Source organism: Onychomys torridus, chromosome 4 (assembly GCF_903995425.1).
Source record: "Onychomys torridus chromosome 4, mOncTor1.1, whole genome shotgun sequence".
Classification (NCBI taxonomy): domain Eukaryota; kingdom Metazoa; phylum Chordata; class Mammalia; order Rodentia; family Cricetidae; genus Onychomys; species Onychomys torridus.
In genome coordinates, this window is record NC_050446.1 from 131,670,639 (window position 1) to 131,679,737 (window position 9,099).

Genomic DNA, 9,099 nt, shown 5'->3' on the forward strand with positions numbered 1-9,099 from the left:
ATTCTTATTTTCCTCTGAAGCGCGTGCACCATCTGCCCACCAGCACTCTGTGTACATCTTTAGGTCCTGTTTCTGTCAGGAGACTGGGCTGGACCAAAGGTCAGCTCTGTGTCCTACTCACACTCCCCTTAGAATGCCACTTACGCCGTTTCTGTCTCATCTGCATCCGTTGAATCCATGCACGCCTTCACTGGCTACATGACTGAGTGCTCATCACAAGTGATGCTACCTACTCAAGTTCTACAGCTTTCCGACAAAGAACAGAAAGGAATGAGGCCACTCCGAAAGCCCCCAGACAGTCTCCTATGTGTCCCTTTGCTCTGCGAAGCTGAGAGTCTACAGAGAGGAGGGTGCTGTATGTTCCCACAGAGGCTGAGGAAGCCCTTGCTTGTTACCAAAGAGCCTGTCCCGGGTGCTGAAAGCTCCCGGAAGGGTCTAGCCATCTTCTGCAGCAGGAAGCAGATGTGTGCACTCTTACCACCAAGTTTCATGGATGGTTTTGCAATGTCCGGATTTGCCTGTCTTCCTCTGTTGAGGGGAGCTGAGCTCACAGCCTGATGTCAGTCAGTCTGTCTGTCTATCTATATCCCTTTCTCTCTTTCCTGTTCCCTCTCTCCCTCCCTCCTCCCCTCCCTCCCTCTCTCTCTTTCCTTCCCCCTCTCCCCTTTTCTTGGGATTTCTGGTAGCCCTGAGCTAGGTCCCACCTCACCTTCTGAATAGCTGATCCAGGAGCAGCTGAACACTAGGATTCTTCCAAGGTCCCTGAGGGGCACTCACCTGTAATCCCAACACTCAGAAGATGGAGGTAAGAAGATTAGGAGTTCAAGGACAGCCTTGGCTACATAGAAAGTTTGAGGCCAGCCTGAACTATGTGAGACCCTGTCTCAGAAAACCAAAAACATGGGCTGGCAAGATGGTTCAGCAGGTAAAGGCCCTTGGTGCCAAGACTAATGACCTGAGTTCTATCCTTGGGACCCGTATGGTGGAAGAAGAGGCACACACCTTTAATCCCAGTTCAGAGGAGACAGGGGCAGGTGGATCTCCATGAGTTCGAGGCCAGTCTGGTCTACATAGTAAGTTCCAGGACAGCCAAAGCTACATAGTGTGACTTGGTCTCAAAGGGAAAAAAAGAAAAGAGAATCCATTCTCTTCTGACCTGCACACGGGGGGGGGGGGGGGGGGACGACACGGGACGGGACACGGACATGGGTGTGGGGGGGGAGGAGAGAGAGTGAGGGAGAGAGAGAGAAGGAGAAAGAGAGGGAGAGAGAGAGAGAGAGAGACAGAGAGAGAGAGAGAGAGAGAGAGAGAGAGAGAGAGAATGAATGAATTTCTCTTTAACCTTTCCTGGGGAATTCTACCTAACACCTAGCCAAGCTTTCGAATCACTGCTGCTAATAGATACTGTGGCCTCTTGGAGTTCTGACATACTCAGGAGCCCATTATCAGGCATCTTTTACTGGCTAGGAGCTCCCTCCAGGGGCCAGGAAGGGCAGGTCACTGACAACAGAGGAAGAGAAAAAAGGAAACCGCAGAACCAGAGAGCCCTTCAGAGGGGGAATTGTCTTCTCCATTCCGCAGCTCCCCTGACCCTGTGCACTGCCTGCTGTCTCTGCTCAGATTCATTGATGTGAATGAGAATGGGTCCCATAGACTCCTATGTGTGAGTTCTTGGTCCCCAGGTAGGAGAACCTTTTAAAGGTTAGGAGGTGTGGCCTCGTTGGAGTGGGTGTGGCCTCGTTGGAGTGGGTGTGGCCTTGTTGGAGTGGGTGTGGCCTCGTTGGAGTAGGTGTGGCCCTGTTGGAGGACGTGTGTCATTGGGTGTAGACTTTGAGGTTTCAAAGGCTCATGCCATCCTCAGTCTCTCTCTCTCTCTCCCTCTCTCCCCCTCCCCTCCTGCTTCAGCGCCACGTCTGTCAGCCTGCTTCATTCTCCATGGACTCTAACCCTCTTGAACATGAGCCCCCAAATTAAATGCTTACTTTTATATGTTGCTTTGGCCGTGGTGTTTTGTCAGGGCAGTAGAGAAGTAACTAAAACAGCGGTTACCTGAAGGGTGGTTACCTGATGCTACTGTAGATCCTGTGGAGACAGAAGATCTCCTTCCAGAACTGTCATGTCTGGGGCCTCATGAACAGTGTCATGCTCCCTCCATACAGCCCCCAGGTCACCTGGCAGTGATTGTGTTTTCTCATTCTGTACAGTGAGGTTCCTTAATCTTTTCTGCTCAAGACAGCTTTTTGCCTGAGAAATTTTTACATCACACACACACACACACACACACACACACACACACACACACACACAAATAAGAATAAGTAAATCTTAAAAAATAATAATAGTTTGTGAACCATTTAAAAAGAACCAACCAAACAAGGTGGACAGCACATGAGGAAACTCATGAGGTTGACCTCCTCCATGTGTACCCCCCCCCCCACATCCACACCTGGACAAATTGAGAGGGCACAAGGCTCACAGGAGGTAGGGACACTATTGTGCCTCTAGGTCATCGAGGTGACAGTTCTGTGAAAACACCTGGCCTAGAGAAACGCTTGGTCCTGTCGTGGTCCCTACCAGTGATGACATTTATCTGCCCTGTTGTTCAAGGCGTTATCTACTCAGCTGCCGTTCCTACAAACAAGGGATGTTGGCTTTCCAAGCAGTCTTGGATTGTGCCATTTTATTTTTAAAATGAACTTTTCTTCTGTCTTTCTTTTTTGAAACAGGATCTTGAGTTTCCCAGGCTGGCTTTGAACTTACTATGTAGCCAAGGATGACCTTGAACTCCTGGCTTTGCTGCCGCTTCCTCCCAAGGGCTGAGATTACAGGTCAGGCCATGACATTTGGTTTATCCGATGATGGGGTGGAACCAGGGACTTTGTGCATACCAGGCAAGCAGTCTGTCAACTGCTAAGTGTAGCTCAGGCTGCCCTCAAACTCATGGTCCTCCGGCCTCATTTTCTTCAGCATTGGCTCTTGGGCTGTGATACAAGCTACTGATTTTCTTAAATAAATGAATTGAAGGCAAATCTCAGAGCTAGTGACACCCAGATGCAGTCCAGATCTGGGAATAACTGAGCTGATACCTGCTCATTAGGAAAGGGATCTTCTATAACTCACTTAGGACAGTCTTGGCTGCCCGTTCCACAGTGTGGATGCCATCTAGACAGACCAGGCTGTGGAAGAGAACAGGACACTTTGGATACCAGAGATTCCCCTCACTGCCCCCACCCGTCCTGTGTGCAGCCTCTGCCCCAGACCTGCCTGGTATTTTTAGCTCACAGGCACCCTGCACAGCCCTGTACACTGACCAAATTTAGAAATCTCAAGAGTCAGGCGCGATGAATGAACAGGCCCCAGTGAGTGAGCTGCAGCCTGCAGGATTGCTGATGGAGGGGAAGCCTGGAGGTCATAAACAGCCAGGAAAGAGTCAGGTCAGCATCACTTCTGTGGTCCAGGTAGCCTTGGGAACAGCAAAGATAGCCCCACATACACGTGCACCAGAGCCTGGCAGGGGTAGAGATGTGAGAGGTGACTTGACAGGGCACGGGGGAGGGCGAGGCTGCAGGACAGTGTGCCGAGGATGGCCGGACATGCGACATTCAACCCTCATGCCACAGTTTGTGTTAGCTTAGTGTATATTTCATCTGAAGTTAGGAAACTTGAGACAGAAAAGCTTTAACTATCCCATGACTCCGTGCTGCATGAATCCTAAACGTCTTATAATAAAAGCCTGGAGCCAGATATCAGGATGAAAGCTGAAAGATCAGAGAAGCAGAGCAAGACACAGCCACCACCTCTTACCTCACCAACTCCTCAGCCTGACAGAGCCTCTGCAAGAGAGAGGATTCCTGTCTCCTCCCGCCTTATATTCCTTTCTCTGCCCAGTCACATCACTTCCTGTCTCAACCTTCCTAGTGCTGGGATTAAAGGTGAGTGCCACCACTGCCTGGCTGTTTCTCTTTTAGACTGGATTAATCTCATGTAGCCCAGTGTGGCCTTGAATTCACTGAAATCCAGATGGATCTCTGCCTCTGCCTCTGCCTCCCAGTGCTAGGATTAAAGGTGTGTGCCACCACTGCCTGACCTTGTGGCTAACTCTGTGCCTTGCTCTGTCCTTTGATATTCAGGCAAGCTTTATTTCTTAGATTACAAATATATCACCACATACCCGCCCCTGCTTAAGACAAATTATCTACTGACTAAATGATTCTTTTCCACCTATGAGATACCTTAACCTCCACGTGGTCCATGGTCACAGGCAGGCCAGTTACTTTTGTCCCCAGATGACACAGCTTTCAGTTAGGAGAGGGGCTTCCCGCCAGGTGTGAGATTCAAGGTTCAAGAAGCCCATTGAAGGCCTAGGCTCTCCCATTGCTCACTGCCTTGGTTGTTACTACCATCATTGGTGTTGAGGATGGGATTCCCAGCATAGCATATGCTAAGTTCAGTGGGCGTGCTCTCTACCACTGAGCTATCCACACCCCAGACCTACTTTACTGCTTTTCATGGTTTGGGCCTTAGAATATAATCATAGTCATTGTCTGAACAGCCTTTTAATCACTTTTGGATGGCATGCTTACATCCTTAACAAGAAATGGCATCCATGGCAGACCCCACTCTAAGCTCATTCAGTTGCCCCTAAGAGAACTATTTTTTAAAGTTTTTTTTTTACATTTATTTTTATTTTATGTGATTGTTTGGACTGCCTGTATATCTGTGCACCTCGTGTGTGCCTGGTGCCTGTGGAGGCCAGAGGAGGGCATCAGGTGCCCTGGAACTGGAGTTGTGAGCTGCCATGTGGGTGCTGGACTTTGGGTCCTCTGGTGGAGCAGCCACTGTTGGTAACCATGGGGCATCTTTCCAGCCCCAAGACAGCTGCTTCACTAGAGCTGTTTGTATGATGTCTCTTGGCCAGTCTGTCCACAGTAGATTTTGGTGACACTTTCTGTTGTGGCCTCCTGCTCTGTCCTCTGCACTGGGAGGAAGCAGAGAAAAAACTTTTTTTTTTTGTTTTTTTTGTTTTTGGTTTTGCTTGTTTGTTTTGAGACAGGGTTTCTCAGCGTAGCCTTGGCTGTCCTGGAACTCACTTTGTAACCCAGGCTGGCCTCGAATTCACAGAGGCCTGCCTGACTCTGCCTCTAAGTGCTGGGATTAAAGGCGTGCGCCACCGAGCCAGGCTGGCAAGCATATCTTTCGAAATACTAGGTTGTGAGGGTTTCAAAGAGGATTGGAGGTGCCCAGGTCTAATGACAGCCACGCCTTGGAAATGATGGGGTAGCTGCTGCAACCATCTCACACCAGGCACTCAGCTACAAAACAGCTCCCATGAAAGGCCAGGGAGAGGGAGTGAGAGCCAAGACAAGCACCACGCCCCAAGACGTTTGTCAGTAGGTTTAACTAGCAGTGTCAGTGGCCTTCAGAGGCAACGCAGGACCACCCTGATAGAGGCTGCCCCCCAGGACTTTCAAGGGCATCAGAAGAGCCGTTTACCCTGGAGATGAGATCCAGGAATGAAGCCATTCTTGTACTTTCTAAAAGTGGGCCATCAGGGCGGGCATGGATGTCTGCAGCATCCCCTGTCACTGATGGATCCTCGATCTCAGGCATGAGTTGTTACCATGTAACTGTGCTTCTTCTAGGTCTCAAGTTATTTTGTTTGTTTGTTTGTTTGTTTGTTTGTTTTTGTAAAATGGTCTTTATAGAAGAGAGCCACGGCCAACTCAAGTTGCAATTTAGGTAGTTTCCTGACAAAATAGGCATTAAGTGGGTCAGAGGTTGTTCCTGCTGCATCTCCAAGTTTCCAAACTGTCTTTTTTGTTTGTTTGTTTTGTTTGTGTTTTTTTTGTTTTTTTGAGACAGGGTTTCCCTGTGTAGTTTTGGTGTCTGTCCTGGATCTCTCTCTGTAGACCAGGCTGGCCTAGAACTCACAGAGATCCGCCTGCCTCTGCCTTCGAGTGCTGGGATTAAAGGCGTGCATCACCACTGCCTGGCTCCAAACTGTCTTAAGCGAAGCAAGCCTTCCCAGTTCCTCTCCCTTCGCCGGCAGGTTCTCCAAACATCCCTAATTAAACAGCCACATCCCCGTTTCTCTTTTGCTCTCTTTTTGGGTACTGTACAAAGTAAGCTGCCGAGACTTAGGACTGCATGTGCTTATCGAAAAGCTTTGAATTGCCTGTATAGATGCTTGAGAAGGAGACGCCTGCCCTCTGGCGGACACTGTGGGCACTCCTACTTACCTTAGAGCCCAATGGGCTGCAATCCTCCACACCCGGAGGCACCTGTGTGAGCTCCAGGTGTGTGGCAGCATTCGGCACAGAACAGAGTCAACGCCAGCCACCTAAGTGGAACTTTGCTGCCTGATTTAAAAGTTTGTTTTTAAGGAGATTTTTGGACAGCTCTTTGGAGACCTACTAGGCTTGTTTTTGTTTTGTTTTTGTTTTTGAATTTTCTTTTCTTTTAATTTATTTGAAACAGGGCCCCATGTAGTCCAATCTGGCCTCAAGCTCACTCTGAGGATGACCTTGGACTCCAGTCTCTTGTCTCCACAATGCTGGGATTACAAGCCCACAGCCTGCACCCGTTTATTCTGTGATGGGGTAAAGCTCTGGGCTTCATGCTAGGCAACCACTCTACAACTGAGTGACAGCCCCAGCCCCAGCATCACAGGCTAGCATCTTAAGAACACGTTCTTTGTCTTGCATGTTCTTTAACAAGGTTTATTTTTATTTATGTGAGAATGTTTTGCCTGGATGTATGCCTGTGCACCATGTGTGTACAATATCCCTGGAGGCAAGAAGAGGATGTGAGAACCTCTGGAACCGGAGTTACTAACAGTTGTGAGCTGCCATGTGAGTGCTGGGAACCTGGGCCCTCTGCATGAGCAGCTGGTGCTCTAACCACTGAGCATCTCTCCAGCATTATCTGTTCTTACACTAAAAACATTAAATTGCCGTGAAGTGCACAGAAGGGTTCCTGTTGTGGGTACTTCTTTAAAACTACAATTATTTGTATGTATGCACACATATTCATGTGTGTCATGATGCACACACCGTGCTCAGAGGACAACTTGCAGGATGGCCTTGGTTCTCTTCTGGGGATTGAGCTTAGGCATCAGGCTTGGCAGCAAGCACCTTTATCTGCTGAACCATCTTGCTGGCCCCATAATGGCTATTTTAAATGGACAGTTCGGAGATGTTTGGAGAGCCACACTGTTGTGTAACCATCTTGCCCATTCTAACACTCCTCATAGTGAAAAACTGTTTAGTGGTGTTTGAATGTCCCCATAGAACATCCCGCTATGCTCCCGGGCTCAGCTGACCACAGTTCTCCTGTGCCTCTCCAGGATGCTGACTCCCCTGGGGAACTCCCATCACACAGCCAGGCAGAACTTCACCGAGGATGGAGCCTACTTACCTTTTAGGACTGCATAGTGATCCATTGCACGTACACACAGACCTCACTCTGTTTTTCTCTTCACCCACGGATGGAGTTTGGCTTCCATCTTTGGCTGTCAGGATACTGTCTGAATGTGGGTGTACAAATTTCTCTCAGGAACCCCAATTCCAGTTCATTTGGGTAGCAGCCTAGCTGCTGAACCACATGGGAATTTTACTTTAGATGTTCTGAGGAACTGCTCATTGTCCTATCTCCACCCACAGAGCACAGGACTGATCCTCCAAATCCTCACTACAGACGATACTTTGTGTGTGCTTCTGCGTGTGCGTGAGCGTGGAGGACAGAGGTCCACACTGAGTGCCTTACTCAATCTCTCTACACCTTTTACTGAACGCAGGACCCACTGATTCAGCTGTGTTGGATCCAACTGTCTCTGGCTCAAAGCACTGGGATTACAGACATGTGTTGTCACACCTTGCTTTACTCAGGCACTGGGGAGTCGAGGTCCCCATGCTTACACAGAAAACATTTTACCTACTGAGCCAATTCCTCCAACCCGTCACTCAAGAAGACATTAAAGTTTTCTAAAAAGTCATGTGTGTCTGTCTGTCTGTCTGTGTGTGCCACACTGTCATGTGGAAGTTAAAGGACAATGTATCAGAAGTTGGTATTCTTCTACAATGTGGGTCCTGGGGATTGAATTTATCAGGCTTGGTGGCAAGACTGAGTCATCTCTCTGGCCCAACAAGACATGAAAAACAAAACCAAGCCCAGCAGTGGTGGCTCATGCCTTTAATCCCCGTACTTGGGAGGCAGAGAACTCTCTGTGAGTTCAAGGCCAGCCTGGTCTACAGAGTAAGATCCACGACCACTGACTGGGTCTACACAGAGAAACCCTATCTCAAAAAACAAAAACAAACAATTTAAACTATATGTATGTGTGTGTATGTGGAAGGGGCGGGGGTGGGAGATGGATTGTACATGCGGTACATGTACATGAAGAGACCAGAAGAGGGCGTCAGATTCCCTGGAGCTGGAGTTATAGGTGGTTGTGAGCTGCCTAGCATGTGTGCTGGGAACCTAATTCAGGACTGCTGAGCCATCTTTCCAGCCCCCAAGGACATTTTAAAGACCGTTATTAGCCAGGCTTTCTGGAGGTATAACCCCAGGTACCTGGGAGGCTTAGGACTGAGAATTCAAGGTCTTCCTGGGCTACACAGAGTGAGGTCAAGGTCACCCTGGAGAACTTTCTCAAAATAGAAAGTATAAAGATGGTTGTGGTGTATTTGGTGGTAGAGCCTTGCCTAGCATGCCTGAGGCCCTGGATTTAATCTCTAGCACAACACAAATGAAAAGGACAACCATTTGCATATAACAAAGACAGTTTTAAAAAACCATTTCATTTTATTGAATAAAAATCTTTACAACAGTCACAAGTAAGAAACTATAAAACTTGAGTCTCAGCGACAGCATACAGCAGACTAGAGTGTAAATCCTGTTGTGTGTCACATGAGTGGGATTCCAAGTGGCCCCACTGCTGAGGACTGCTCCTGTTACCACACGTGGGGGGTTTTGAACAGATCAACATTTTAAGAATTTGGACTTGGGGCCTACGGGTGATGTGGAGACATGGCAGTGTGGGGCTCCACAGCAGAAGAACACGAGGTGAAGATAAGGCCTGGCTGCTGCAGATCCTGAACA